This window comes from Lactuca serriola, chromosome 3 (genome assembly GCF_051521515.1).
Source record: "Lactuca serriola cultivar US96UC23 chromosome 3, Lser_US96UC23_V15, whole genome shotgun sequence".
Lineage (NCBI taxonomy): Eukaryota > Viridiplantae > Streptophyta > Magnoliopsida > Asterales > Asteraceae > Lactuca > Lactuca serriola.
In genome coordinates, this window is record NC_136410.1 from 252,453,692 (window position 1) to 252,459,669 (window position 5,978).

A 5,978-nucleotide genomic window follows, 5' to 3' on the forward strand; every position below is an offset into this window, starting at 1 on the left:
CAAGATTCCTTATGTTGGACTAAGTCCATGGGGTGACCCATGGATGCTCCATGGAGGTTAAAATCCATGGAGCATAAGGAATAGGTAAAGTCATGAGTTACATGGTGTAACCCTAATAGCCACCATATAAAAGAATCCCATGGCTCAAGAAATCGGGCACTATGTGTGAGTGTGAGGGCTGGACGATTTCAAGGAGTGTTCAAGTTTCCCTCAAGTTATTCCAAGTGTATTTGGTGTTGTGTGAACCATTTGAGGTGTAAAACTTGGGGCACTAGGCACGCAAGCTTCATGAATACTTTCTACATCAAAGAGGTATGTATTCTATCTTGTTATATTCATTGTTTTGTATGCTAGATTAGGATAATACCTTGGAAGTTCATATTTGCATGTATAATAGAGAAAACATAGATCCAAGGTATTTAGGGTTGCATGTACACTTAGGAGTGTTAAAATGCTAAAAACCCAACAGTGGTATCAGAGCCACGGGTTGTTTTCTGTTATATTGATGCAAATATTTTATTTTCAAAGTTGAAAAAAAGGGAAAAAAACATGAAGTTTGTCAAATTTTAAGATAATTACTTGTTCTTGTGAAAAACTAATTATTTGTAAAATATGAATAATTTGCTTTATGAGTTGAATTAGGTCAAATTTAATAAAAGATAAAATGATATGATTATTTTATTAGTTTTAAAAGTTTGATCTAAAGAGTTTTATTTTTTGAATCCTCCATAAGTTTTGGATATGAAAATGTTTTTTTTAAAAAAAAAAAAATTGATTCAAAGTTTTTATGGAGTTACAAAATTTGGTGTTAATGTTTTAAAGGATTCCATAACTTAAGAATAAGTTATGGTTCACCAAAAGTTTTTTTGTGTTACCTTGTTTTATGAGTGAACTTAGATTAATGAATAAAATTATGTGATAGTCGGTTTTAATCCAAATTAATCTAAAAGAAGTTCATAAAATGTGTTTATGTAACTTATAAGTCACATTTATGAATCTTAAAACTCATAAAAGTTGCCGTAGGTTACAAAATGAAGAGTCTTTTTCCTCATTAAATTGTTTTATGACTCCATAACTTGTCCTCAAGTTATGGATGTTAAAGAGTCACTTCATTAAAGTTTTTAAAACTTTAATTAAACTCATAAGTTATGAAAATCCAAGAGTTTTGAATAGTTTCAAAACTTGCCCTCAAATTTTGGAATTTGTAAAGTTTTCCCCATCAATACTTTAATTCCAAGTTAGCCCTTAGAATTTTAAAAGTTAAAATTCAACCCCTGTACTTTATAATATTATAAGTTTATATATATATATATATATATATATATATATATATATATATATATATATATATATATATATATAAGAGTAAAGTCAGTCTTACCGTTAGTAGGCCTCATTCATGAAGCCGGTCTATAAGGGGGGGGGTATAAGGTTACTGCCTATAAAATGGCAGTTTAATGGGTGTTCACTCTCACCCACCGCTTCCTTGACCGGTGGAGGGTCGTTAGCCGAACGGGTAGGACAAGGACTAGAATTCTCCCTTCATTAAAAGTATTAATGATAAATACTAAGTAACTAAACTCTTATAAATACCCAATCTTAGTTACTTAGGAAAATGTGAATAAGGTGCTAATCCATGAAATTACACTTTGCACTTTGTTTAAGTCGGTTAGTGGAGCGTGTGTGGTTAATCGGCACACTAACTCGTATTTAACAAGGTAGGCAAAGGGTAACTTAATGTTTATCATAGTATCGATGGAGCGTGTGTGGTTAACCAGCACATCGATTGAGGGGTAAACACTTAAGGGTACCAAGTAATTTTCATGGTTACATCACACCTTGTTTTGTGATCCTCGACATCCCAGTCACAAAACCTGAAGGACACACTCGAGATTGAAACATGCCATTGAAAAGTTCAATGAATCTCAAAGATCTAGGAGTTTCAAAAACCAATTAAAACCTAATAATACATTTCGTTTATCTTGGTGGAAATTGGTGAATTGTCATTCACCTACCTTCGAATATTTTATAGCTTGGATTACGGCATCCCTCTTCTAAGTTATAAAATAGTTTGTTGGGTCCTGGCCTTAATATTTCATATTGGGTGTCATATTAAGGACTTTAAATCAACTATCTTGAATATCTCCCAAAAAGATGTCTGGTTTAGACATTTATGATCTTCCTAAATCTCTTGAAACAAGCTTTCCTAAATGAAGATGATGTCCCATGGAAATCATACTTCTTTCACCTCCTCCAATTACTCTCCCTAACCCACAAGTTCTTGAAAATTTTAAGGTCACTCAAGCCCTATTGGCAAGCAAAGGTCTATGTGTGATCACATCTTGGAGATGTAGTCACATATTGACAAGCCGGGAGAGTTGGGTGTCAAAGTGTTGAGAAAGTTGGTGCCTCAACTACTTTCTAAGTCACATAGTGAGTTCCTTTGGGACTCCTATGAAACAGACTATGACAAGACCCTTAATGATCTTATCTATTTGCTAAGATCAACTTCCTAAAACTTGTGGACATTAACAATAATGACATTGGATATCCAGTAAAGCTCTCTCTCGCCAATGGAAAAGGATCGGCCATAGTCAACTCGGTTGAGCAAATGGTAAAGAGAGAGGCTAAGTATGAGATAGCCCCATTATCAAGGGTCCATAGATAACTATTGCCAAAGGAAGGGGCATTGGTTGCGAAGCTGCCAAATTTACCTAAGGATGTTAAAGTCAATAAATTTGGCTCTACTTCAGGTAAAGTCCATTGTCTAACTCTATTAAGTGCATGCTGATTCTGATCGCGAAGATGGATTTCAATCGCATGGTTCGGTGATCAGAATTTTGGGCTATTACTTAAGAGTTATGATATTTATATTGCTTAGGAATTGATAACAAAAAGGTTTTCATATGGATTGTAAGGATAAGTTTTCCGCAAAGTTTTAAAATAAAAGAAAAAGGTTTTGATTTTATTTATTTTAAGTATCCTTACAATGGCATTTGTGAAAAGTTGTTGCTTATAAGATTCCACTGATAGCAATATTGGAAAGTGAATTTGATTCTTTCATTTGTGGTAGTGTCTAAATTTTCCAAATAAGGAAAGATTCTCATCACCCAAGTTTCAGTTGGATAGAAACTTGGAATCATGCAAGTTGTATAGCATGATGAATGAGAACTTTTAAGCATTGAAAAAAAATTAAGACTAACTACTTGTTCACATGGATGTGTGAGTCTAGTGAAGGACTAAGGGATCGAGTACACATTCTTGTGCACTGGTCAAGTCCACCACAAAAGATCGATAAGACTATTCGTCATGGTTTACTAAAGCTCAGTAAATATGATTATACTTACAAGCTTAAGTGTAACTCTGAGACATTGGAAAAGGTTCCAATGTATGGCAGAGCGAATAAGAAGAATCAAATTAGGCAGAAGGATAAAAGTTCCTCAAATCTGAAAAGATGGGAGAGTACTTTAGTATCAGTTTTGTGATCATCTTAATGATTAAGAAACCATAGCACAATTAGTTCTCTAAGGAAATCTTAGTGCATTCTTATGACTACGAAGAGGAATCTTGAATTGTTGAAAATGGTTAAATCAAGAAGATGAGTCATACTTCGTTCCAATACAAGTCTTAGAGTCATACTCCAAGATTGTAATTTGAGTGATATGTCTTAAAGAAGGTTTAAAACACTTGTCAAATGTAAGAGTAAAAGTTTCCTACTCGTGTACATTTGAAATTGGTAAGTTGTGATGTTTTGGATAAAACAAAGACCAACTAAGGCCAATTATGTGAAGTGTTTGTCTAGATTAGAATCCGCACTATCTCTTGGATGTTTGACAAGGGAGTCTTATAGGTCAAGAGGACAGTGGGAGTCTTAAAGGTCTTGAAAGTCTCAAGAACTAATCAAGAATAAAACCTGAAGTTCTTCACTAGCACACGACTTGAGGTTTATAACCTATCATGTTGACATATTCTGTGCACATTCCAGTTAAAGTTGGCTTTGCATATGATTTTTTAGAGTTCTCAATGTTGGATTAGTGTCTAAGTCCATAACTATTTTGGTATGTACTTGACCCGATGGTGCATGGTCCTTTTGGGTTGCCTTCACCAAAGCAACTTGATTGGAGAAATAAATAGAGAAAGAGGTTATTATGATTTATTAATATGTTATAAGAGTAATATATTAAAGGAGAAATCATATTTGTTTAATTAATACTGGTCAATAATTAATTAAGAATTAATTTTGTGATCAAGTGTAATTAATTAAACTAGAGGGGCTGAATTGTAATTATGTGATAGTTACAAAATATGGTAATGGTTATCCTAAATATGGGTTGAACGAATTCAAGGAGATAAGGATCCTTGAAATCATCCAAAGGATAAAGGATAAGGGTTTTCAAGGCTTATCTTATGGTTACTTGGTGGGCAAGCAACTATTAAGGATAAGGACTAAAACCCTAATCTCTACACCTATATAAAGACCCCTAAGGCTCATGAATTCGTCCATGCCTTCCAAAGAGGCCCTAGAGATGAATTCTTATACCTCTCCTCTCTCTTTATACCTTCTCCATTTGCTCTTGGTGTTTGTAAGCCAATAGAGGAGTGACACTTGTGACTCTAAGCCTTTCTAAAGTCAATACAAGGAGGAATTGGGATTGTTATTGCTATATAACAATCAAGGTAACATCTTAAACCCATTTATATGTTAATATCGATTTCCATATGCTAGAATTAGGGTTTATAGCCTTGGATAACTTGCATGTACAATAGAGAAACCTAGATCCAAGCATTAAGGTTTGTATGAGCACATAGGATGTCTTATGACCAAAACCCATCAGTGGTATTAGAGCCTTGATTGGTTTCTATTGTATTGATGCTTGATGTAACTGAAAAACATGTTTTGGCCTCATTGTTCGACCTGACTCGGCGAGTTCCAGAGGGTGACTCGGCGAGTCGGTGCGTTAGACAGAGGTATATCCGGGATTTCTTGCTGTTTTTGCTTATGGATAGTTACCTTATCATATTAGATCAATATAAATTCGATTTTATGATATATTTGACTATATTCTTGATCTAATTGAAGATATTTATCAATTAATAAAATATTTGTTTCCTTATGTGATAATTGATTATTTATTTTTATTCAATTGGTAAATTGTTTTGCAAGAAATCATTAAATAAATCAAATATGGATAATTATGTGATTGATTGTTAATTTAGATTATTTGTTATTTGATCCTTATGTTATGAAATGTTTCATATTTTTCCCCTTTAGGTTTTATAGTTTAAATTTGAACCCAAAAGTTTTGTTGTTTTGAAATTTAAATAGTTAAAACCCTAATGTTTTGAAAGAGGTTTCAAAACATGCCCTCAAGTTTTGGAATTTAAATTTTGATTAATAGTTTAATTTGATGTATATTTAAATTCTAAACCCTAATGTCTTGAAATGTTTCAAAACTTGCCCTCAAGTTTTGGAATTTAAAAGTTGATTAAAAGTTTAATTAGGAATGTTAAATTCTAAAACTCTAGTATTGTTTTGAAAAAGTTCAAATCACACACTTATGGTTTTATTAATTAATTAAGGTGTATAATTAAAAGAGGTTTAATAAATCCATAAAAGTTTAGGTTTATAATTTAATTGAATTAAAAGTATAATTGTTAAATTAGACCACCTAGTATTTTGAAAGTATAAAATACACCCTATACTATATATAACATTAAAAGTCTAACATTATATATATGTATGAGTAAAAGTCAGTCTTACCATTAGTAGGCCTCATTCACGAAGCTGGTCTATAAGGGGTGTTTAAGGAAATTGCCTATAAAATGGCGATTGAATGGGTATCCACTCTTACCCACCACACTCTTGACTAGTGGAGGGTCGTTAGCTGAACGGGTAGGATAGGACAAAAACCTTCCATTATTAGTATAATGAAATATAAAAGTAACTAAATGTTTTACAAATTCCCAATCATAGTTAC